Source organism: Macrotis lagotis, chromosome 4 (genome assembly GCF_037893015.1).
Source record: "Macrotis lagotis isolate mMagLag1 chromosome 4, bilby.v1.9.chrom.fasta, whole genome shotgun sequence".
Lineage (NCBI taxonomy): Eukaryota > Metazoa > Chordata > Mammalia > Peramelemorphia > Peramelidae > Macrotis > Macrotis lagotis.
The window spans coordinates 192,187,217-192,214,569 of NC_133661.1; the positions used below are offsets into that span (position 1 = coordinate 192,187,217).

Sequence of the window (27,353 nt, forward strand, 5' to 3'; positions counted from 1 at the left end):
TTTGGTGTCAAAATGAGCCCCGCACTGAAAGGCAGACGTGGGGAGGTCCAAGTCCAAGTGTTCCAGGATGAAGGAGCCTGGACAGCTCTCTCGGGGACAGGCTCCACGGTACCCCTGCCTGACCAGCCCACTGACCCGAGGCTTGACTTCCAGCTCGGGCTTCTCCCAGCCTCAGCCCCCTAGTCCCGGTGACAAGTGCGGATTGGTCAGCAGTTGCTCGGACCCTCCCTCTTTCCTTCCTCCCCTAAACAGAAGGCCAAGGGCATGTGAGTCCCGGCCCGGCTTGGAGGCGGACCTAGGGGGCCGGGGGTGTGGCGGAGGAGGGGCAGGGGCGGGGCCGCGGCCGCGGCGGTGGCAGCAGCAGTCCGGGCGGCTTCTGGCTCCAGCTCGGGACCGACCCCGCCGCAGCATCTTCGCTGCAGCCACCGCGGCCGCCACACCTGGCCAGGTAAAGGAAAGCCCTGCCCATCCACTTCTCCCCAGGTTCTGCCTTGTAGTCGGCCCGCCTCCCCTCCCCCACTACCTGCTCTCCCCAGAAGGAGCTTTGTTTTAAAACCTGTCCTACCTTATTACTCCAGCCACCCAGAACTGCCCCCCTCACCCGTCGCCTCTGCCCTTTTACCCTCCCTGTGCAACCCTATTGGCTCCTAAAGTCTACTAGCATCCTTCCCCTGGCAACCCTGCCAGTGAGGTTGCTCGCGGCTGGGCCAAGCTGTTGTCCTTCTTCTTGCCCCTCAAACCCTAAGAGTAGACCCTTTCACCTGACACATAAGTCTCAAGTCTTGAACTCTGCCTAACAAGACAGGCATAAGGAAGATGGGAGGGAATGGCTGCAGAGCCTTATTCTGAGGCTATTACCCAGTTCAGTTTGGAGCACTGCAGTGGGCTGGCTGAGGAATCTGGGGACTGTCAGTTATACAGGCCTGGGCTGAAAACTGTGTGTCTCTATATTTTTCTTCATTCTCATTATGATGGAATCAAGTTACTTTCTCTGTGGGTGACCTTGAGCAAGTCACTTCCTCTTTGAGGCTCAGTTTTTTTTTTAAACTCTAAAAATCAGGGTTTTGGATTTCGCAGTCTCTTAAGGCTCCCTCAGAGTTCTAAATCTATGATTCTTTGATGGTGATGATCACCAAATCTCTCCCCTCAACCCCACAAAACTTAGAGGAAGATTCTGTTCAGACACATAAAGATTGACCTCAAAAAGTATCCATGACTCTTATATCCTGAAACTGAGACCTAACCCCTCCATCTCAATGACAAGTAGTAAAATGCATATGTGTGGGTACATATGTGAGGAAAGTGTATATATACATGGAGGAATGGGAATTGGGGAAAGGGGATTGTATTAGTTCAGTATCTCCCATTACAGGAAACTGACACCTACCAGTTAAGGCTGCTGGAACATCTCTTTACTTCTATCAGTTTGACACAATTATTTCCTGAATTCTTGGGGAATCTGATAACCTCACCACAATGGAAAGAACACTGGACTTGGGAGTCATGAGAGGCCTGGCCTAAAATCCAGTTCTCACATTTACTAATTATTTGACCTCTGGTCAAGTTACTTAACCTCTGAGGCCCAGTTTCCTGTTTTCTAAAAGAAGAATAATAAATACTTGAACTACCTACCTTTAATTGTGGTTGTGAGTAAGATGGTTCACAAACCTTAAGTTATCATATAATTGTCATTTATTACTCTGCCCATTTGTGACAGAAATCAGAAATAATGAATAATTATCTTATTTGAGAGAATTGAGGAAATATGAGTAAAAATCACCCTGACAAGGTACTAACAGTTAAAAAATCATACATTTTCCCTCCTTTTCTTTAATCATCCCTTTCAGAACCTAGAGATGATACTGGATGGAAGTAGAAGCTTCAATTTAATTACAGGACCTTCTTTAGAGTCTTTTTGCAGGTGGGATGTCACCTCTTTTTAGAATTCATTTCTCTTACTACTAGCCTACAGGTATTAGGGAAGTTAGAGAAAGGCCTATAAAACTAGCGAACTCTTAGTTCAAATGAATTGAAGATACACTTTTAGTGGAAGATTTATTAGGGTGTCCTGGGTCACAGTCTGTTTTATTCCTTTTGCACTGGCCGTTTCTGCATGGCCACAGTTTAATGTGTTCTTTTCAGAAAGTTGATGAATACAATGACCTTTTTCTATATGAGCAGATCAAAAGTTTGTTATTTTTCCTCCTTCAAAGGTCATTAAATATTGGTTCAACAAGTTTTTCAAACATCCACAGTATATAAGACATTGTGTTAGGTTTGGGCATATAAAAACTATTTAATTTGAGAATTGGTCATATGAGTATACAATTGTGCTTTTGACTTTATTGGTAATGAGTACCCTAGGAAGGATACTCCTAAAGATGAAGATGGAAATCTGGTTTATCACTCATAGTCTTAGGCACTGAACAGTTATTTGCTCAAGGTCATTCACATGATATCTGTTATAAGTAATCCATACATATAAAACCCAGATTTTTTAATGAGGTCATATGCCATATTAATCAGCATAAATATGACTATAACTGCTTTGTTAGAACTTTATCACACAAATATAAACACAGAGAAGTTTAATTTCCTTTAAAGTTAGTCTATTGATGCAACTTTTAGGAATATCTTACTTGGAGAAGAGATCTAGTTGATCCTCTCTTCAAAGATTTCAGGAGCTGTTATGTGAAAGATGTATGAAATTTGTTCTACCTGGACATAGATGATATAAGCAGGAATAATTGAAATAAGTTGTAGATCAGCAGATTTCAGCTCATTAGAAGGAAAAACTAAAAGTGATATCTATTAGAAATAGGAATGGGGGGCTGTGGCAGAAACCTAATATTGATCATCTTCAAGTGGAGGCTGGTCCAATTATAGGTTGGACTAGGTTACCTGTAAAGTTCCTTCTAATTTAGGGATTCTAATGACCCAGTTACTGCCTTCAAGGAGTTTATAATCTAATGGTAGATTAGATGTATGTACATATAAAACAAATAGTACAAAACTCAAGAGGAGAAGTGCCTATGAAAAAATAAATTACTATGAGAAATATGGCAGGGAACATTATATGGTAACATTGAAGAAGAAAAATATGATTATGTCATGTTATATTTACAGTATACTGTCTTTCACATAAAATACTTTCTAGGACATTGTTATAAAAGATTCATAAGTCATTCATTTCTACATACTTTAATTTCCTTATTTAAGGAAATGAGAATAATTGCAAGCTCTTTCACTGAGGCTCCAAAGTTAAAATGATGGTAAATCATATTGTCAATATGAAGGGATATATGAAGACTTAATTTGAGGAACATCAATCTAATTTAATGTTTTTTGCTTCATAGTGAAGAACAGAATTTATTTCTCTTATGCATCTTGCCTAAAGTCTTGGACTTAGTATTAAGTTTGAAATCTTTGGGGCTCTTGAAATTTATTCTAGGTAGGACTGAATTTTAGACATTCATGCCTTTAGTAACTGTCTCACTAAACTTTTCTTTATCCAATTTGTGAAATTTTATTAAAGTTGTTTAATGATATCAACCAAAATTATTGACATGTTGGGCTAATTTTCATAGGATCATAGATTTTCCATGTGTGAGCTGGATGTTATGGTTAATAATGAAAATCACAAGAACATAGATTTAGATCTGAAAATGATCTTAAAGGTAATCTGTTCCAATACCTTCCTTCTTCAGATGAGGACACAGAAGCCCAGAAAGGCAAAATTTCTAGTCCAAGGTCATAGCTCATAAGTAACAGAGCCATTATGAGTTGTTTATTTTTTGATATTGCTCTATGCTCTCATAGCATTTTGTCTTCAAAGGTATCCATTATTTCTTGATTATATACATATGTACATTAAAAATAAGATACTCAGCAGATCCTGGCTTGCCTGCTGACAAAGTTTCAGTCATTAATTTGATTTCCTTGATCTTTCACTATTGATACATGATGGGAACTGAATCCTTCTGAACCTAATATGAGCTTGCATCAACAAACTAGCTTTGTAAGGGAATTTAAACTTCTCTGTATTTAGGTTTATATGATGAAGAGCTGACAAAGCAGTTATAGTCATATTTGTGCTGGGTAATAGTCAATATGGTATGGTGTGTAGAGAGCTACCTCAAAGTCAGAAAGACTCTAGTCTTGGACAGAAAGATTCTTAAGAATCACTTCTTGTACATATCATATATATTGACCTTGGGCTATTAGCATCTCACTGTACCCAACAACTCATTAAGACTTTTAGTTATAAACTAGATGCCCATCAATAGTGTTAAAGGGTGTATCCTTATAAGGAATGTCTATACTAATAAAATCACAGGTCCAACTGCAAGCCCAAACAGACCATATATATAAAGATATATATATATATATATATATATATATATATATATATATATATATATATATATATATATAATATATATATATATTATATATATATATATATTTGTATATACATATGTGTATATAAACACACTATTGATATCTTGGAATAATACCCATATGATCACCCATAAATAGATCTTCCTCGTGTGAACTAGGTATCAGGGTTAATAATAGTGATCATAAGATCTGGAACATACATACATGCCCACACATTTCTTCTGGGATAGTACTGTTTCTATCAATTCAGATAGGCACTAGACTTATATAGTCCAAGAATTGCTTGTGGTACTGAATGTTAAGTGATTTGCCTGGGTTCAAACAGTCTGTAGGTTGTCAGAGGTAGGATTTGAACCCAATTCTTCCTATATTGTCTCTTATAAAAATAATTTAGTAAAGGGCAGCTAGGTGGCATAGTGGATAAAGCACCGGCCTTGGAGTCAGGAGTACCTGGGTTCAAATCAGGTCTCAGACATTTAATAATTACCTAGATGTGTGGCCTTGGACAAGCCACTTAACCCCATTTGCCTTGCAAAAACAAACAAACAAACAAATAAATAAATGAAAGTAATTTAGTAAAGATGGGATATGGTATAGTGGGAACTGGAAATAAGCATTAAGTTGGGAGTTGAAGACCTGAATTCTAGTTTTGGTTCAGATACTTAATAACTGTATGACCCTTGGGACATTTAATTTCTCCAGGTTTCAATTTGCTTATCTTTAAAAGAAATAAGAACTAGATCTGTTATTTCTATAGTATATAAAAGTCTTAGGAAAAGAAACTCTTGTCAATGAAGGTCAATACCTTCTCTGCAACAAAGAGTCTCTAAGAGCTGCCTAGAACACTGAGATGTGAAGGGTCATACAATTAATCTGAGAAGTGGAACTTAAGCACAGTTCTTCCTGATTTGGGGACTGTCTTTCTGACCACTAATCATTAATCACATTGTCTTTCAGCTTTAAAATGGGGGCAATCTAAGTAATTTTTGAGGTTGTTTTGAGGATTAGAGTAGATAATGTACATGAAAGCATTTTGTAATCAGAAAGCACTATTTAATCACACCCTATACAGAATTATAAAATGATTGTGAGAAAACCTAATAGGAAGTTATAAGAAGTAGATTGTAGTTCCAGTAATACCCAAGGATCTTGCCAGTCAGATCTATCAACCTCAAATATGATTCAGACATTCCAGGAATTGTCAATAGATCATAGAGAACTTCCCAAAGGGGTCTCCTCTTGGGCAAATGAAAGAGATAATCATGAAAACGTTCAACTCACTTAGTCTAACCTTTAGTCAGAAAATGAATCCTTTATATATATAGACTCAAAAGGAAGCATGATTAAAGTAAAGGAATGTCACATGGAAGAAGAAATAGATTCATCCTCTGGGATACCCAAGGGCAGAACTAAGAGCAAAGCATAAAAATTATAAAGAGACAAATTTGTATTTGATGCAAAGAAAATCTTCCCCACAACTAGAACTATTCAGAAATAGAGCAAATTCCCTCTCACTTGGAGTTTTCAAGCAAAGGTTAAATAGTTCATGTGATAGAAGAGGTTGTCAAGTTAATCAGAGGTTGGTCAGTTATAAGTTAGACCAGTTCCTCTCTGAAATCTTTCCCAACACTGAGATTCTGTGATTCTGTGAACTGTCATTTAATGGATTCACTTTTTAAAAATTAAACCATCTTAATATTATGGAAGACCAATCCTTCCTAAATGAATCTCTTGAATGACTCATTTTAATAGAACCCTTGAAGTACTGTCTTAACTCTAAAGAGTGACAGGTCAGTTTATCAGTTCTGTGAGAGTGTACATGTAGGGTGGAGGTGAACAATATTTGGGGAGTAGGCAGGACCTCCTGGCAACATGCAGGAGGAGATGGTAGGCAATGAAGAAATAGAGTAGGAGCCTTAGAGCTGTCCACCTGATCTTTGAAGGATGTAAAAAAGCTAAAAATAGAAGTCAGGGATAAGCTTAAGAATAGTAGAATCCTAATAGCCCATGTAAGGAAATAAGGAATAGAAATAATAAAGTTATATTTATATAAATAAATTTCATATATGTGTACTTTTTACAATAGGCAACATGATATGATCTGTGGTTCTCTATAACAAAATTCAATTTATCTATCTATCTATCTATCTATCTATTATCTATCTGTGTACTTATCTAGCTAGCTATGTTTTTATTATTCTTTAAAGGTAGTCAGGGTGTTACTACCTCTGTTGTCCCAGTCATAAATTTTAAAACAGAAAAATGTGAATTTCGATGAAATATTAAATTTGAATCCCTTGGAAAATCACAGGCTGCTACTACTTTGAAATTTGAACATTGATTCTAGTGTATTCAAATGAAGCTGACTGAATGAAAGAAGAGTATCTATTTCAAATACACTAAATGAAGTACAGAATGCAATGACAGAATTATCTGGATAGAGTGGATAGAGCACTAGGCCTGGAGTCAGGAAGACTTGTGAACAAATCCAACCTCAGATACTTATTAAGTTTGTGACCCTGAGCAAGTCACTTAACCTCAATCTGCCTCAATTTCTCCAGCTGTAAAATGGGGACAATATCAACACCTCCCCATCAGAATTGTTGTGAGGATCAAATGACATAATAATAATAATGATAAAGCATTTAGTATAGTATCTGGCACATGCTAGGTGCTTTATAAAAGCTGATTCACTCCCTCTCTTTGCTGTTTGCTTAACATGATTTTTCTTCTATAATCAATCTTCCCACTCTAATTATGAAAAGAAAATCAATCATACCCTTTGTAGAGTGCCAAGAATATTGCTGAATTGAAATGATTACTCCCAAGTTTAAAATGCTTTGAAGTTTTTAGGTAAAGGTTTTTAGGTGAAGATTTCCCTTCTCTATGAAATTATGTTGAGAAATCACAAGACTGGTTACAAATTGCAATATATTCATACTCTACAGGAAGCAATAAATAACCTGTTTTACTTAATATTGTTTTCAAACAGTGTATTTGTAACTTCAGTCTTTTCACTGATGTGCCACTGCTTTTCTAGAAGTGTCAAAGGTATTTCCACAGCAAGAACTAATAAAGCTGATTTTGTGCCACTCTTCAACAAAGTCAGTACCTGTGTTACATAGCTTTTGGTAACTTGACTATAAATGTCCTATCCAGGCTAAAAATTTCCCGTGGTGTTTATTCCAGGGGCCTGAATAGTCTGTATCTATTCTGCTAAGTCTTAGATTTCATACAAAAAAAAAGCATTTACAATCCTTCCTGCATTTTGTTAATCTGAATGAGTCCTATTGGTAGTAGGTAAATAATATTATCTCTGTTTTGTAGAGGAGAAAAAACAGGAGAAGGAAAGGTCGAAATGATTTGCTCAAGGTTAAGACTCTGAATATCATCTTGGTGGTATTTACTGAACTTGCTAAACTTATATCCTACCTTCTCTCTGTGGCATATTAAGCCATATTATTAAATTTCTGAATTCCCTCTCCCCTATTTTGTGAATGCTTCAATACTTATAAGTCTAATGTAATGTGCTGAATATGAACATAATGGCACATTCGTAATTCTTTCATTTTTATTATAAAATGTTTGTGCTAAAAAGATAAAATCCTTTTGAAAAATCTCCATGTGACTAGTAGCTCCTTAAGCTTTACAAATCTGTAAGTGTATTGAAATGGAAGTTTATCTACAGTTTTTGTTGGTGTAAGAAAAATGAACCATATCAGTGACCTTCTTGGCTCTTTTTCCATTTCTGCTCCTTTTATCATTAGACCAAGAAACAAACTTTTGTCAAAGGGCAAATCTATCTTCCTAGTACCATACCTCCTGTCCTGATAGCAAACAGACATGGATGTATTATAAGGCCATTACTTGATTTTCATTAGGTCTGCCCTGATTTCTTGCAGTATTTGGATATAGAGGTTAGTTCTTATTTTCATGGTGTTTGCATCCAGTTGGGTCAGGTAAGCTAAGGGAAACCAAGTCACAGGTAGAAAGTTATGTGGAATGTTATACCTTTGTTGAACATCACCTTCCATTCATTATCCTCTAATCCTTCTATACAAATAATTCACTAGGTAAGGTCACAAGCTGTTGTCCCAGTTACCTGGAAGAGAAAGTTGAGAAAGGAAGAGAGTAAGATCAAGTTTACACTTGGTCAGTGGCACAGCTAATAATAGAACCCAGGTCACCTGATTTCTTTCCCTGTCCTCTCTCCATTACCTCATACTAATCTTCTCCTGGAAACAATGTCATTATTGATTCTAAAAATTTACATGATATAGTCACTGCTCAGATTAATTTTTTTTGTGTGTGTGCGCTTTGAATATTACCATCTTTAGTCAGGACATTTCATAGCTTCCAAATTTAGAAACTTCATTTAAACACAATAAATGAGCTCAAACTTAAAATGTAAATAATATAATTACAAATGATTCCATTGATAGGGAAAAGGCAAAAACATCTAAATAAACAGATGTGGTTACACAGGAAGCTCTCTGATGAGTTCAGTTTAAAAAGTTAAAGAAAAATCGGAGTGGGAGCATCTACAAACTATTACCATGATTCTGTTAGAATGGAATTCACTAAAAAAGGTGATTTTAGAGCAAGAAGAAGAAGAAGAAGGAAGGGGTGGCTAGGTAGCACAGTGGATAGAGTACCTGCCCTGGAGTCAAGAGTAACTGAGTTCAAGTCTGGCCTCAGACACTTAATAATTACCTAGCTGGGTGACCTTGGGCAAGCCACTTAACCCCCATTGCCTTGCAAAAAAACTTTAAAAAAAGGAAGGTGTAGAGCCACTAGGGCAGAGGAGATAATGTTAACAGTTATTAAAAACAAAGTAAAACTAATAAATTGCTATGTTGTATCTGCCTTTTCCACAAAGGAAAAATATTTTTGAACTGCAAAGTAAAATAAACATTAGGTAGTTGGGGTAAGTGAAGAGATAGTAAGAAAACAATAAGCATTTTAAATGGAACTGAGAAAGGATTTATTAAGAACAAGTCATGATAAACTCATCTCATTTCTTTTTTGGAAAGGGTTATTAGGCTGGCATTCTGGGGACCTCTCTAGTCAACTAGTTAGTCTCAACCACCATTTGTTTAACATATGTTGGTAACTATAATCACTTCCAGAGATTCAATGGAAAGCAATGTGTGTATTTATTCTATATAGACATATATATGCATATATTATATATATATACATATACACATTATATATACCCACATCCTCTCTCTCTCTCTCTCTCTCTCTCTCTGAGGCTTGTCCACAAAGAAGCCAAGAAGACAGAGATGAGGAGGGAAAACAGTTCTAGGAATGGGAATCATTCAATGAAAACTCTTGGATTCAGGAGATGGAGACATTTTAGAAATGCATTAAAACAAAGTGTTCAACAGTTTTGTGCTTAAGGTGAAGAAATGTAATCTGCATGATTTATACAATCATCCATCTACTTTACACATAAGCCTTCGTTATTAAATGATCATATGCACTAAAATGTTGATGAATGAGTTGATATAAACCTGAATTGAAATATTTAGTGGTACATAGTAGAACTTTTTCCTCAGGCTTGTCTTGCTAAATTCTTTTAACAGTGACTGAGATAGACACAAGAAACATGAGTATTGATTCAAGTCAATTTGAGAGAACATGCTGTGACAGAAAGAACCATGGACTTAAAAATAATATGCAAATGTGAAATATCATCTTAATTATTATTTTAATTATTAATTACTAATAATTTAAAATATTTCAATAGGGTGCAACAATGGTCCAAAAATCAGGGGGTTAAATTTAAAGTTGTACTTAATTTAATAAAAATCAATTTCATAAGATTAGGATGAGGAGATTTGGCTTAATGGTAGTTAATTTTAGTTGGCTGTAGCTTCAGCATGAGTCAATGGCATCTATGTAGCTAATTAAAGAATTGATGTGATTTTATGTAGTATTAAAAAATGTAACATTCAAACATAGGAGATATAAATTTGCTTCATCCTATATATATATATATATATATATGTATATATATATATATATATATACATATATATATATATATATATATATATATATATGCCATTCAATTCTGGAAACTGTTATCACTGATTTGGAATTAAATTCTTATCCATGTGACCTGGAGTTCTTAATGGTGAACAATCACTTCACTTCATCCTGGTCTCAGGCTTACACAGTAACTTTTAGATATCTCCATGACATGCCTTCCTCCTTTATCATCTTCCCTTGCAACTCTAGCTCTCAGGGTAACAAATCAGCATGACCCTTCTATAAAAGGACATAGCAATTGTTTGCCTTATTTATTCAAATCACTATTTGCTCTCATTTCCTTGTCTAAAACACTCCTCCTTAGTTACCACTCCTCTATATTTGTCATCACTTCTTGTCTTCTTTTAAAATGTAAGCTCTTTGAGGTCAGAGTCTCATTTCTTTGTATTCAAATGCCTATTGCTTAATATGATGCCTTATTAAGGTAATTGTGTAATAAATGTCTTTTCATTCATTAGCTGTTTATTAAGTATCATTAGGTATCAGAGTGAAATGGAGTTTAGGACCCAGAATCAGGGAGACCTCAGTTCAAACCCAGTCTCAAACATTAACTAGGTATGTGACCTATGGCAAATCACTTTATCTTTATCTTGGTTTCCTCATCTATAAAATGAAAATAATAATACCAACTACTTCCCAGGGCTGTTTTGAGAATGAAATGAGATAATATTTGTAAGGTACTTTGGAAACCTTAATCAACACATAAATACCAGCTTTTTTATTTTTTATTTTTGTTGATAAATTGCATTTCCAAATGACAAATGTGGTAATGGGACTTAAAGCTATGACAGATAAGGAAAGAGATATTTACCTTGAGAAAAAGAAGTATTGCTATGTACAGAGAATACATATAAACATAGAATCACACAGATGTAAGTTTCCTCAGAAACTATTGAGTTCTTGAATTCTATCTTTGCTACAATCCTGGCAATTGGTTACCTTGTCTATCCTTTAATATTTTCAATGGTGAGGATCTCACTATCTGTTGAGGTAGTCCATTTCCTTTTTTTAAGAACACTAATTAGAGAAATTTTTTTTTATAATAAATGGAACTCTTCAAGTCATTTTAGCCATTGATTCTTGTTCTGTCAAATGAAGTTAAACAGAAAAAGGTTAATCTCTTTTTTGTGACAACACTTTAAAATATTTGAAGATTACATACCAGTCCCCTATGTTCGTTCCTCTAGAGCTAAACATCCTCAATTTTTTCTATTGATTTTTGCATGGCATGGTTTCTTGTATTCAAGTAATCTATCAACAATCAAACTTATTAAGTACCTATTTGTTCTAAGTGTTGGGCATACAAAAAGCAAAACAATTTCTCTTTTCAAGAGAATTCTAACCCAAGAAATCTGTGAAATGTGGATAATAATAACACCGTTTCCTAATGTAAGGATCAAATGAGATAAATGTGAAATGGCTTAGTACAGTCTGACATAGTATTATAATATAAATATTATTGTTGCTACTATATAGTCATTGTCATGTTAATGCTCAACATATATGGATAACAGGATAAAAATATGTGGTAATCTTGGTATGGAAGGTGCAAACATCTGAGATGATCCTAGTAACAGGTGGTACCTAAGTAGATTCAAGAGATGAAAGCATTTTAGATATGAGAGGTGTTCAGTGGAAAAGCATGGAGATGGAAGATAGAATGCTATGTGTATGAGGAATAGCTAGTAAATTGGTATAGTCAGACTGTAGAATAGAGGGGAATAATGTGATTAAATAGTCACCATTTAATCACTTTCCTTTTCTGATATTCCAGTTTGTCAAAAGGCCTTCTAAAATCTGGCACCCAGATATGGAATCAGTATCCTAGATGTAAAATATCAACATCTCCTGATCTGTACTCTACATATTTGAAAATGTAGCCCAAAATACTGCTAACATTTTTCCTATTGCATAATAGTATTTACTTATACTGTTCTATTAGTCCATTTGACAAAGTCAGTGTATCTTTCATCTTTCCTACTCCTTCTCCTTGATGGAAATAAGATCGCAGAAAACTTTTTTTCTATTCACATTTCCCCCATCCTTATATGAATTTTAAACTCAAGTATGGAATTTTACTTTTTTTCCTATTAGATTTAATTTTCTTAGCTTTGGACCATTGTCTCAAACTATCATGAACTTGTTGGTTCACAGTTCTTTTGTGTATCTTATTCATTAACCTTTCTAATTTTGGGTCCACCACTAATCTGATAAGCATCTCATCTCTATACTTTTATGTAAGCCTCTGATTAAAAAACAGAGCCAGACTAAGAATAAATACTGTGATATTCCATTAGAAAATTCTCTCCAGATGGGACACAGAAAGGAAGGATTAATGAATGGATTGGTCAGATGGTTTTATTGGTCCAAGAATTCTGATTGGTTGGATCTTCTTGGTCAGGTGGGTCTAAATCTGCATCACTATTCTCTCACATCCAATAGAAAGAATATTAGAAACTTTGGGGCAAGAATAGATTTTCATTTCTCTCATTTTAATCCCCCAAATCTGCCACAGAATCTTATATATGTGAGTTTAACTAATGCTTGTTGAATTGCATCAAATTGGGATGATAATACTAACTTAATAACATATATTATATGACATATGATATGTGATATGTGATATTATATTATATATCATATATAATGTATAATATATATAATACTATCCAGAATTCTGGGCACAATAAACACTTAATACATGTCCATAAGATAAACAAAGTTTTGTTTTCTTTGAAGGGCCCAACATAGTGCCTAACTCAGATTTGGAGTTCAAAATTTTGTTAAATGAAAGATTGAGATTAATTTTATATAAAGAAGATTTCAGCTCCAAATAGATAAGAACTTTTTAATGATAAGGACTTCCTAAAAATGAGAGATAATGGGTGATTTAGCACTGGAATTATTCAAGGTTGTCATTCAGTCAGTCAGTAAGCATTTATTAAATGCTTTATAATATGCCAGGGGTTTGTTAAAGTTTGGGAATGTTTATGTACATTTTATATATATGCAAAAAGAAAGACAGTTCCTACCCTTGAGGAACTTGCATTCTAATGGGAGAAAATAATATATAAAATGAAAGGTGGAAGTAAATCTGGCCGTAGCCAGAGTATCAGGTTTGGCTGATTTGGATCTTTCTCCAAAATTGACTTTCTGGGAAATAGCAAATGGGAAAATGGGCTTGAAAGAGTCTAATGAAGAGGCAGCTGAGACATGGTGACTTCCCTTTATGTATAATATAGTAGTGATTCCCAAATCATTGGGATTTTGACCCAAAATGAACCTACTTGCTGAAAATTTTATCACTCTATGATTCTTCAAAAATGAGTAAGTGCTGGTCTATTGATATCAAGCAACACTGAAGAAAAAAATTAACAGAAAACTTTCTCTGAAAGATTTCAGTGAATTGGGAAAGTCCTTTATGAAAAGTTTCAAAGAATTATAGATTGAAAACCTACAAAATAACAGGGTTTTAGTAAAGTCATCTTGCTCTCTGTCTTAGGTTCTTCCTGTATATTCCTCTTCTCAATAACCTCCTTCAATTGTTTGTTGTAAAGTTTAATATTTACACTGACTGATTAAATTGTTAAATGAACATTTAAGAAAAATATTTTTATATTATTCATGAAAAATGAGAATTATATTATGCCATACTTTAGAAGTGAAGCAGAAAATATTTTTCTTTTCAATACAGAGACCAAAATTTTTAAGTTTAGCTTGAGTCAGAATTAGTACACTCCTTTGAGATAGGGGTCACTCTTTTGATGACAGTGATTCTGGATAGATCACAATAAAGTTCACATCATTCAAGCACTTGAGAATAGCTAGTTCAGTAGATCTAATTGATAAGAGTTTCTTAAAGATTTCAGGCCTCCTGCTGGCCTGGGATGGCCCCTGATTTCTTGGACTAAAAAAAACACACTCCTGACAACTCTCATTTCCTATTCATCTTTTCAATGGGAAGATGGCCCAGTAAGATAAGATCTTGAATTTTAAATAGTCTATTTAAACTCAGGGATGGATACCTGTACTGTGAAGTATCCAGGGCTATGCTCCAAAGTCCCTTTGTGCATAAAAGAAGGAAGTTACAGAAATTTCCTTGAATACTAGTAAAAGTTGATCTGAATGTCCAATGTCTTATATTCCAGATTTCTGCTATATTTATTTTTCTATATTTCTCTCAGGAAACATTTCAGAATGACATTATGGAGGACAACTGTGCTGTTCCATAAATTATTCTTTAATGGGGAGGATAGATTATGGCAGAGCTGAGTCTAGCACAGGATACTTCTTTTCTGGTGATCTTTATTTCGAAGGCTACTAAGCAACTGCAACAATAACTTTGAATCCACTGAGAACATAGGAGAGACTTGAGGTAGATTGGTGCTGGTTAGTCATAATTTTACAAAGCAATTTTCTCTAGGAGAAACTGCCATTAATGGCAACTGCAACAGCAATAACAGTCATCAGCCAGTATCACCAGATAATGAAGATGAATTGAAGTCCTTTTACAATAGCCCTTAGTTAGCCAGTTTTCAGGTCAGGAAGACACAAATTTCAAATGATACAGTGAAATGGATTGAGAAAAAAATTTATCAGGGAATAAGAAAGATATCAATTCAACCATCTTGAGAGAGTTGGTTAATGACAATATCCCATAGATCCTAACCTACTTTCCCTGAAATCTACTCAGCCTGAGAAAAGAGGAATGTTCATATCATGATTAAATTCTTGATTCTACAAGTTTCTTTGTTCTTGTTTCCTTTCCATGCCTATGGCTCAAGGAGAATACTTCCTTATTAATCTACAATTGCAGTAATCCAACCTTTTTATATTGTCACCTTTTCCTCTCAAGCTCAGATCTTTTCTTTTACAGTCTCTATCTTTTTCTTTCCTCATAGGATCATAGATCTAGAGCTTTAATAGACCTCTGAGGATATCACATCCAAACTTCTCATTTTATAGTTAAGAAAATGGAAACTGAAATCCAGGGATGTTAAGTAATATACAGGCAAGGACTTAGGAGCCACCACTCTCAATACTGTCCCTCTCTTGCTTCACTATGCTTTCTGCAATCTATTATTAACTAATTCCTTTTATCCTAGATCCCTTATTTATATTCTTATTAAATAATCTTGCTACATTGATCAGTTTTTCTTCTCTCTCCTACATATAGATACAGGAAGAGATCTTGATCCATACTGTCATTTCTAGATCCCCCTTTCTTTTTATCACCATCACTCAGAACTTTTTACTTCATCCATCTATATCAACTTGTCTAGATCCTCTGACATCCTCTGCCTTCCAGAATAGTTTCCCTCCTTTCTCAATGAGTTCAATATATGATTCTTAGTCTTTCTCTTCACCCCAGCCCCTGCCCTCATCCTTGGTGACTTCAATGACATAGTGGAAAGAAGGCTGGCCTTGAAGCCAGGAGGAACTAGATTCAAGGCTGGAGATTGACACATACTAGCTGAGTAACTCTGGGTAAGTCATTTAAACTATTGGTGCCATAGACAACTCTCTAAGATGATAAACTGGAGTTTGTTGCCTAATTTCTTTGATGGAGGGTGTTTCCACATTTGTGGTTCCCCACATTGATAAAATCACAGGTTTGGCATGAGGAGGTGGGGAGGGAAGGAGGGAGGAAAGAGAGAGACAGAGAAACAGAGTGAGAGAGAGAGAGAGAGAGAGAGAGAGAGAGAGAGAGAGAGAGAGAGAGAAACACCTATGAATAAACTTAAAGAGAAGGAAAAAATTAAGAGAATGCCATAAATGATGGAGGAGCTGAATTAGTGGTAATTCTTTTTATATATGTTGAGTATTCTTTGAATACCTTGAAATGTAAGTGCATCAACATCCCAAACTCCCATTAACTTCAATTGTATTCTACCTCAGCCTTCTAGAGGAATAATCATGCCTTAGAATACATCATTATCCCCCAAATATTATACCTTCATAGTCTTGAATTCTGAAATTCCCCCTTAAAGTACAAATTCCTATCTTTTCCTCTCCTATTGCCTCACTCTTCCCTAAAATGCTCTTCTTTCTTAACAATGTCTCTAGCTCCCTAATAAATAACTCCTCTATGTTTTCTCATCTTATCACTTCTGATATGATCCTATTTTTCTTTCTTCACAGTTTTGTTCTAATAATCAATAATTATAATGTTAACATGTATATAGAGCTTACCTTGGCAGCTAGGTGACTCAAAGAATATAGTACTTGTCTTATAGTCAAATTCAGCCTTAGACACTGTGTGACCCTGGGCAAGTCACTTAGCCTCTGTTTTCCTTAATTCACTAAGGAAGGAAAACATAAACCACTCCAGTATCTTTGCCAAGAAAACTCCATATGGGATCATGAAGAATCAGACATGACTAAATATGTGAACAACAACAGCTAAATGTCAGATATAAAAATTATACTTTTAATTCATTTAATCCTCACATTTAATTAACTTTGGGCTATTATTACTGTCATTTTACAGATGAGGAAACTGAGGCAAACAAAGTTTAAGTGACTTTTCTAGGGTCATCACACAGCTAATAATATCAGAGGTGGAATTTAAACTCAAGTTTTCCTGACTCCAGGTGGTGCTCTATCCATTGTACCACCTATCTGGCCTGATTAGTTCATTTAACAAGGCATTTAATTACTTCCCTTTAATCCCTTGCTTCTTTTTTCCTTTCCATCTTTTTACACCAAAGAAGTTTGTTTTTTTCTTTTTTGTGGGGGGGGAATTTTGCAAGGCAAATGGGGTTAAGTGGCTTGCCCAAGGCCACACAGCTAGGTAATTATTAAATGTCTGAGGTAGGATTTGAACTCAGGTACTCCTGACTCCAGGGTTGGTGCTCTATCCATTGCACCACCTAGCCGCCCCTGTTTGTTTCTTAATCCAATTTTCTCACACAGTTCTCTGTGGCTTCAGAATCTTGCTCATAATGTTCTCCAATATACTGTGACAATGCTTAATACCAGATCAGAGACCCTAGATCTATAGGAAGGGTGCAAGGGTGTATTGAACCATTGTATGATTCAGTAATTTTCTCAAGGTTAGTTTGTTTGCAAAAAGACAATTGAGACTAAAGTTTAAGACCTAGGTTTAGATTTTTGTTTCTTATCTTGTGCTTAATGAGAATGTGGATTCCTATAGAAAAATGTTAATGTGTATTATGCTATGAATGATATCTTCAGTAATAGCAGGAAAACACAGACTCCCTACAACAAATAAGGGGGAAAAAATTGAGTTTCCCCCCTCAAAATGGGTGTTTTTGGTCATGGTCACCATTGCCAAAAAAAGTCATCATTTTGTCATCAGTCTTCCCGTGATGAAACTCTCCATAATTATTTAAACTTGTTCTAGATGAATAATAAAGAGACAGGAAGGAAAATAATAAGCATTTATATAGTGCCTTCTTAACAAATATTGTCTTGTTTCATCATCACCGAAACCCTGCAAGGCAGCTATTGTCACATCGCCATATAACAGTTAAGAAAACTGAGGAAATAGAGGTTAAGTGACTTGCCCAGGGTCACACATCTAATAAGCTTCTGAGGTTGATTTGAAATCAGGTCTTCTTGACTTCAGGTTCTATACTCTATCTGTTGTGCTATGCAACTGCCTAATTTTAATCATGAAATGGTCAAAATTATTTTAAAAAATCCTCAGTCCCATGTAACACCTGTCTGATTCCATATTAATGGTGATAGAGATAGAAAGGGGGAAATAGAACTGCATAATGATTAGTTATAATGCAATAGATAATATATGTTTTCATGTTTATATATTTATATGTTACACAGATACACACAAAAAATTGACTTTTGATACTTAATGCATGATCCTAGTCCAGTGACTGATAAGTTGAAATGATACTGGAAGAACTGAAATAAGAGTGTAGTACAAAGAATATTGAGCTTGGAATTGAGATGTTGGTTCAAATCAGTCTCAAAGAATGACTATTTCTATGACTACTAACAATTTAATTTCTCTAAATCTGATTTCTTTATCAATAAAATCAGGTTAATAATCCTTTTGCTATCCCAGGATTATTATGAAAAATGTGCTTTATAAACATTGAAATACTACTATAGCAATGTGGCTTTTCATATTGATCTTTTCAATGTTAGCAAAAACAGCTGGAAAAGGATGGTCACTAGTTACACAGCAGGGATGAGAGACAAAAAATGGGCATCAACTAGGTGGCTCAGGGGATACAGCATTACCCCTCAAGTCAAGAGGACCCCTAGTTCAAATTTGACCTAAGGTATTTACTAGGCATGTGACCGGGGTGGGGGGGAGATGGGTTACCCTGTGCTACCCTGATATCCCTTAGGAAATAAAAAGAACCAAAGGTTGGGCTTCTATAGTGAAAGACTAGTTCTATTGAGGAGTTAAAGGAAGAAATGAATGAGAATTATATCTGATAAGATATGAAAGGCTTATGTTCTATACTGATGATCTCATACTAGATGATAACACATATACATCTTAGGCAATATGATTTAGTGGACAGAACACTTAATGTAGAGTCAGAAAAAGCCTAAATTCAAATTTGGCCTCTCTATATGTGTTTTCTAGAACATAGTGCTTAATTTCTCTGTTCCCTACTTTACTCATCTGAAAATCAAGATGCTGATAGTGTAATGAAAGGTAACTATAGGAAGAAAAGCATGAGCTGCTGGGGAAAACTAGGAAAGCCCTCTCATAAGAGATGGCATTTGTGCTCAGTGCTGAAGGGAGTCAGGGAAGAGGTGAAGAAGGAAAGACTTTCAGGAATGGGTGTCAGCCATTGTGAAGATATAGCAGGAGGAGAAATGCAGTATTGTGTATAAGGAACAATAAGTAAATTCATTATGACCAGAGTGTAAAATATGTGGAATGAGATAATGTGTAATACTAGAGAGATAGGAAAAGACTAAGTTGTAAAGGTCTTTAAATGCCAAGCAGAGTTTAACTTTGATCTGAGTGATAATAGAGAGCCCCTGGAGCTTATTCAGTAGAAGAGTAATAGTATCAGATCTGGTTTTAGCAAAAATCACTCTGGCAGCTAGGAGGAAGATGGATTGGAACAGGGAGACATTTAAGGTCGAGAGACCAAGGAGGAAACCATTGCTTCCTACATGAGAGGTGATTCAAGTCATCTATGTCTCCTCTCCACTATGGTGATGTGGGAGTGAAGAGAAGACATTTGCATGAGCCTATCAATCTGAGATTTGGTAGTTAATAGAAACTGAGGCTTTGAGTATAATACCAAGCTGTGAACCTGGGTAACTGGAAGGAAGGAAAGGTCCTCAACACTAAGTAGTAATGGGTAAGATTAGAAGAGCAGTTAGTTTGAAGAAAATTGCAATAAATTATATCTTAGGCATGTTAAGGACATGTATGTGTGGCATTAAGTTTAAAATGTCTAATTGGCAGTTGGTGATATGAGTTCAATAGATGACACAGTAGATAAGAATGCAAAATCCAAAGTCAAGAAGTCTTCTTGAATTCAAATCTAGCCTCAGATACTTGTTAGCTGTGTGATCCTGGGCAAGCCACTTAATCCTGTTTGCCTCAGTTTCCATATCTGTAAAATGAGCTGGAGAAGGAAAGGACAAACTACTCCAATATTTTTGCTAAGAAAATCCCACATGGAGTCAAAGAGAGTCAAACAAGACTGAAAAATGATTGAATAGATTCAAGACTGTAGTGAAGGAGAGGGACTAAAATTGAATATATAGATCTTGGAATATATGCATGGAGATGGTAATCAAACCCATAGGAAGTGAAAAGGTCCCAAAATGAGAGAACAGAAGGAGAGAGAGAGAGAGAGAGAGAGAGAGAGAGAGAGAGAGAGAGAGAGAGAGAGAGAGAGAATGGGACTCATCAGTTAATATATGTGACAGGAGAATGAGGAAAGTTCAGAGCCAAAACAAAACATTTCCACAAAAACTCAGATAAGAAAGAATATCTAGGAAGAGAGAGAGTCAACAATGTCAAATACTGCAAAGTCCAAGAAGAATGCAGAATGAGAGAAGGCCATTTAATTTATCAATTAAGAAATGATTAGTAACTTTAGAGAGAACATTTTTTTAGCAAATGATAAAGTTGGAAGCAAGATTAAAGAAGTTTTAAGAAGAGAATGAGAAAATTGGAAGTTCTTAGTGTTGTCAATCCTTTCAAGTTTAGAAGGAAGAAGGAAGGAGAATGATAGCTTACAGGTATGGTGGGATCTTGTGAGGAATTTTTAAAAATGAAAGACCTGGGTATATTTGTTTGCATCTTGGAAAGAAAAAGTAAATCAGGAGAGATCTAAAATTATAAAGATAATAGTAGGTGCAATCTACTAGACAGGACTGAGGGAATGATATCAAGGGTACATGTGAAGAAACAGTTTTCTTAGGTAATGAGAAGGCACACCTCTTCATTTCAGATTGAATTAAACAAGGAGATGGGAGATAATATTGATGTAGGGGGAGATGAGATGAGGAGAAAGGTAGAAAAGGGAACTTGCCTTGAATAAGTATTTTTTTTTCAGTTCAATATAGTATAAGAGTGAGAAAGAAGGTGTTTTACATGGCTTGTGAAGAGGCGAGAACTTTTGGAACAACCTGCCAAATTCTATTTTGGACTTCTTCCTTTTTTCCTTCTCTATCCATGATCTTCACAACTTCTGTGGGTTTAATTATTGCCTCTTTGCACATGACTACCCAGTCTCTATCTCCAGTGCTAGGCTCTCTTCTGAACTGTTATTTCTTTACTCTTGCTGGTTAGACATTTCCACTTGAATGTCTCTTTGTTTCCAAAGAATGGAAGATTCTTGAGGGCAGGGATGTTGTTTTGGTCTTTCTATCCTGGTTCCTGAAACAATGCCTGGCAAACATAAGATATTCAATAGCTTTTTTTTAGTTGAGTCCTTTTGGGTACAAGTTGCAGAATAATTAACTCAGATTCCCAAGCCAATCAAGGGCTTTGTTTCACTTATTTTTCTTGTCACAGAGACCTCTCCATTTGGAAATGGGTCATTTTCCCCTTTAATTTTTAGCTTACTTTTTCCACTTTCAGTTCTCATTTTTGAAACTTCTATCCTTTTATTTTAGCTTTTTTTTTTAGATTTGGTTTTGTTGTCAGCAGATGTTCCAGGACTGTAAACAAAAGACTAAAGGAAAAAAAGAGAAAAGGAGAGAGAGAGAGAGAGAGAGAGAGAGAGAGAGAGAGAGAGAATTGGGATTGAAGGAAGATGAGAGTAAGTGAGGGAAGAGAGAAGAGAGACACAGAATAGGATAGAATTGGAAATATATAGCTGTTTAAGTCATTTCTGTCTGAATGTAGCCAGGCTCCAGCAGGAGGCTTAAGCACTTAGCAGTAGCTTTTCTAAATAAAGTCTTCCCTTCCCACAGGCTAAAAGCTGTTTTACTTTGACCAAAAATAAGTTGCCTTTCATTGCTAAGTCTGCTGAAGTCTTCTCATTGTGTGTTACCTGTTCTCTAAAATTATTCTTAAACTCAGAAACTCACTAAGACTTCTTCATGTACAATAACCAGACATTACTTATTCTAAACTGGGGGCATGTAATGAGCTAAATCAGTGCCAGAGAGGCTTAGACTTCCTACTTATTTCTCTGTTTAGGAATCATCCCAAGCTCTCAATGAATAAAAGGGACTAATGTGTAATAAAATGTAACTTTCAATTGTGCAAGTTTGACTTGAGACTTTAAATAGACTTGGCAGGTGTTCAGACAGGCACCAGAAACCTACAGCAAATCCTGGATGTGATTTTAATGGTACAAGGGCATCTGTGCCCTAGGCTGAATTGCAAAGAAGATCAAGTTTGCTTTTGGACATTTTATGTTAGTCTTTAACCTCCCTTTCTTCACTCCTATCTGATAGATTGCATCCCTTCCCTTGTCCCCCCCAGGGCCATCATGAAATGCAAATCCAATCAATAAGCCTCATCATATAATACTGACCTACCAGTGGCTCTGTTAAGAGAAGACTGCCTTGAACAGACTGCCCTTGACAACACATATATGCAAGCAGACTTTGTAATAGGTTTCCACTCTCTAGGGAACTCAGACAACAAAACTTTATTCTAGAACCAGTGGCCAAAGCTCATGACTCAAGACAGTGTAACATGAAACTCATATAACCACAGAAAATGGGGAGGTGACCCATAACAACAAAGCCAGGTTCCTCTTACAGTTCTGATTCACAATCATTATAAACTCTAATTTTTGTCAATAGAATTGATAATCTTATAAAGCTCATCTTAATAAAGGAGTAATTGCCCATTTATCTGATGACAGGTGCTAAAATATGCAACAAATGGAGCCTGTCTATTACTAGTTACTTTCTTTGAATATTTGAGGTATTTTGTACTAATGAAAAATATTCACCTAAATATTTCTTCTTCCTTCCTTTCCTTCTTTCCTTCTTTCTTTCTTTCTTTCTTTCTTTCTTTCTTTCTTTCTTTCTTTCTTTCTTTCTTTCTTTCTTTCTTTCTTTCTTTCTTTTCTTCTTTGCTTTTGTTTCTTCCTTTCCTTCTTTCTTCCTTCCTTTCCTTTCTTTTCTTTCCTTCTTGCTCTCTTTCTTTTTTCTTATAATTCTTCTTCTTCTTCTTCTTTTACCAAATTACATTCCATTCACATGCTTTCAATATTTAAGCTCCAAAGTTTTAGTCAATATTTTCATACATATATATATATATATATATAGTGTCCATATAGATGGTTATGTTTATTTAAATAAGCACTTGCATCTACATGAGCAGGTATTTTCATAATAGACCTCAAACTGTATTTTGTATTTTCTTGAAACTAGAGAGGCTTCTGGAAATAAAATGGAAAACATGAATTTGATTCATTGATATAAAATCAGGAAATTTTTATTGGGAAAAACCAAAATGAATTAAGGACATAAATATAAAATATTGATGTCCATATCATTCAGAGTGGATGAAGAAAATGCTGCATTGAAGCCTTGCAGTTATCATCTTGTTTCTTTTTCTTTAGTGCTTGTTCATGGCTACCTCAATTCATCTTTCTCAAAACATCTATCTGTAAACATTTTTCATCTCTTCTATTCGTTCTCAATGAATTTCTTATAATATAGACTATAAATACTAGTCTTGGGTGTCCTCTGGTCAAAAGTATATCCTGAAGGTCATTTATGTGACCTTTTGAAGTTTTTTGTTTAAGTAATTTTTTTATCTGAACACAAAGTGGAATATGATTTTGAAAGCATTGTGTATATAGTTTTCTCATCCCTTGATGGAGATGCTTTGGAGTGAGCTTTTGCCTTCTAAAGAAAAATAGCTACCTATTTATCCTCTAGGTCTTTTGATTTTTCATTTTGACTTCCTGTACTTTTCATATTCTCTCTCCCATCACTCTGTTGATATATCTGTCAGAATAGCTGTCTTTGGCTTTGCTTCCAGTTGTTTGTCAGTTTAAAATATTTTGTGCTAGGAGAGGCTCAAAGAGAAGATGCAGTATCACATTAAACAAACAAACAACAATAACAAAAAGGTACAGGTTTTAGTGACAGGGCCACTACAGGTAGATGCCACAGCTAGTTCAGTGAGAGGTAAATCTATCAAACCACTGGTACTTTAGTTGACTCTAGTTCTAAGGAACCACCCGGCCTGCTGCTGATCCTCTCATCACAAGGAAAAAGACTCCTGACTCCATCTTGATCTTCAACTGTGATCTGACTATACTTTCAGATCCTGGGGATCTGATTCCTATAAAATAGAGTACTGTCTCCTGGTTTTAGAAACTCTATCATTGCCTTGGAAAGAGCAATGATTCCCACAGCACTAGACTTGCTTCCAGGTTGTCCTTGAAGCTACCATTGAGATGAGACATTATTGTGGAAAAGGAACCCACCTTCCTTGTCATCACCAACTGACGCTCAGCCACCACTAATAGGCAGATAGGCACAGGAACCCAGGAGTGGCAGTACTCCATAGAATACCAGTACTGCTTCCAACCCAGCCCCCATAGCTATTGTTTAAAGAGTTGGCTACTGTGGAGAAAAGAAGTAAATGTCATTCACAGGGAAGGCAAGCTAACTCAAGGGAACTAGCAAACTAGCAAAGTGGGGGTTGGGGGTGGGGGAAGGTTGGAGGCAGCATGTGTCAAGCAATTCAAACTAACCATACTACCTTGGCCATCATCTCCTTTTAGACCTAATAGAGATAGCCCAGAACTCTGACCTCAAAAACAGGAATATTAGTGCTTCTAACCTACTCTTCATACTCCTCAACTTGGGAAACAATCCCTGTGGAGGTGCAGCCTGGCAACTATTCCTTCAGCTGCTATGGTCAAGTCTTTTGAAGACCCGCCCCCCCCCAAAAGAAAGATTTTTGTCACCAAAGTCCTTGGCACAGTTAAATCAGACACTAATATGATTTTATCCAATGGCATTTAAAAATGACATTAAATATTGTCTCTGTTCTCTAAGAACCATGGGACCACTTTTCCAAATGACTTACAGCTGAAACTTTCCTTATGTGTTGTTCTCCCAATTAGAATATGAATTATATGAAGGAAAAAAGTATCTTATTTTTCTATGTATAACCCCAGTTCCTCATACAATGCTGTGCACATAGTAAAACTCATAAGAAATGTCTCATTCACTCATTTATTGTCTGAAATAGTGGGTTCTACCTAATTTACCTTCTTCCTCATCAGCAATGGTAGCAAGAATTTATTAAGTGCTTATTTGTGGTAAGGCATTGTGATAAGACCTGGGGATATGAATAAGGCAAAAACAGGTCCTGCCCACAAGGACCTCACAGCTCAACATGTAAACAACATATATTTAGACATAGATATAGTTTTATATATATGCATATGTGTATATGTGTGTGCTTGTATAAATATATAGATAAATACAGATAGATATGGTGTATATATATATGTGTGTGTGTGTGTGTGTGTGTGTGTGTGTGAATATATCTAATTCTATCTATCTATCTATCTATCTAGAGAGAGAGAGAGAGAGAGAGAGAAAGAGAGAGAAGAGGAGAAAAAGAGGGAGAGAGAGAGAGAGAGAGAGAGAGAGAGAGAGAGAGAGAGAGAGAAATAATCTTCTCAAAGGGAAATTTTTAAATGGGGGATAGGGAGTCCTTGTGGACCCAGAAAGAACTTTTACAGAAATAAACTGTACTGACTATTCCTTTTGCCTTTTCTATAAAGCAATTTTATCATTGTGGAGTAGAGTTACCACCATTTTCAACTACTCTTAGATATTCCTGGTGTTATGTTCATCAAAAATTCAAAGAAAACTCAACTAGATCAGGCAACCAGGAATAAGAATAGGTGATTCATGGCAATAGCTTAATTCAATTTACCTCATCTTAGAGCATTCATTTATTATGGGGGTATGTGGTCATGCTTCTTCTCTTCTCTCTTAATATGCTGCAGCTGGGTTCTGAGAAGGCTCAGACCTTTCATTTGTTTTAATTTAAGTCTCCATTAATTTAAATCTTCATTAATCACTGTCTGTCTATAATGTTTCTGTTGAAGGTCTCTAAATATTCTTGCCTAAGAGAAAACCCCAGATATTCCACTACAATTATGGTTCCCCCATATGACAATCTTATGAAGTAGTTAGTGCAGGTATTATTATCTTCAGGAGAGAGGCTCAGAGAGATTGTCACTTGCTCATGATTATACAACTAGTGTCAGAGCTAGAACTTAAACCAAGTTTTGTGGGATATTTTTTTGGAAGTTCAGTGGTGTTCAATGAAATTCAAAGTTCTTCTGGCTTCATTATTTAAAAAAACCAGAAACTGGATGGTACTTTTATGGATTAATCCTTTCTGATAATAGCTTTCAGCAAGTTTTGGACATTTCCTTGATCTTTGCTTTTTTTTCTTGTATTTGGTGCATTAGAAATTTTATTTGACTTCAATCATTAGTTTCACATTTTCATTCTGTATTTTTCTTCTTTTTTCCAATTATTTTTCTGTACTGTTACATTTCAACTGCTAGAGCCATAGAATTCCCTACTCCTAGGTTTACTTACCCCCTAATTGCTCTGCCTGGAAGCAATCTAATCTTTGGTCATCTCTGTATCAGTGAGGGTAAAGAGGGAAATATGGTTTTTTGGAGTGAATAGATATGTATATGGAAATTGTATATAGAAGTTCCAATTACAATTACAGCAATATTTGATAATGAGTCCTCTTAATCTCATGTTAGAGATAAATAGCAATATCTTCTGTGTATGTTCCTAAATGCATTATGTACATATAAAATGCATATATAAATACAATAAACATATATACACTCACATATAAATGTGTGTATGTTGATATATATATATATCACTTTAAGAATTGCAAAACATCTTATGTATATCATCTCATTTGATCCTCATAATAACCCTGTGAAGTAGGCATAATTATTATCTTCCTTTTATAAAAGAGTAAACAGAGGCTGAGAGAGTCTAAATATTTTATCCCGGATTGCCTAGCTGCTAAGTGTTTAAGGTAGGATTTGAACTCACATATTCCTTTAAGGGTTCTATCTTCTATGTCACCTAGTTGCTTCAAAAAACGATTTTAGGAGCTCGGTGTTAGTGATACTATTAACCTCAGATCAGTTTTGTATGCTTTTTTTGTTCTGTTACTTGCATCACTTTTTCCCACTAGACATTTCACTGTTCTAGCTGTCTCTTTCTCAGTGTTTGGTGTTGCAGGAGATGTGGGAGAATGCAAGAAGTGCTTTAAATGTCTAAGATTGTTTTATGGTGCATTGAGGTTCTGGGAAGGCTATTTGTGCAACAGACCTGAAATTTCTTTAACAAAGCACAAACTAAGTACATAGAGAGACAGAATTTAATGTGCAAATATTACTGGGAAGGTAGCATCTGTTCAGCTATATTATCTCATAATT

General features: G+C 35.5%; 1 protein-coding gene and 1 long non-coding RNA gene across 4 annotated transcripts in view; one reads left to right on the top strand and one right to left on the bottom strand.

Annotated features, from left to right (window-relative positions):
- Positions 1-386: 386 nt before the first annotated feature.
- LOC141521989 (formin-1-like) overlaps positions 387-27,353 on the top strand; it is a 50,720-nt gene continuing 23,753 nt past the window's right edge. Inside the window, exons 1-2 of one of the 3 annotated variants that reach the window (XM_074235037.1) lie at positions 387-448; positions 15,833-15,948. The gene's annotated coding sequence lies outside the window, so the exon portion shown is untranslated. Of the gene's footprint in view, positions 449-14,567; positions 15,949-27,353 lie in introns of those variants that run through there. The other 2 variants (XM_074235039.1, XM_074235038.1) reach the window with 2 other exon arrangements.
- LOC141521990 (uncharacterized) overlaps positions 8,133-27,353 on the bottom strand; it is a 91,729-nt gene continuing 72,508 nt past the window's right edge. The window contains exon 3 of the long non-coding RNA XR_012478099.1: positions 8,133-8,503. This is a non-coding gene — a long non-coding RNA (uncharacterized LOC141521990). The remainder of the gene's footprint in view (positions 8,504-27,353) is intronic.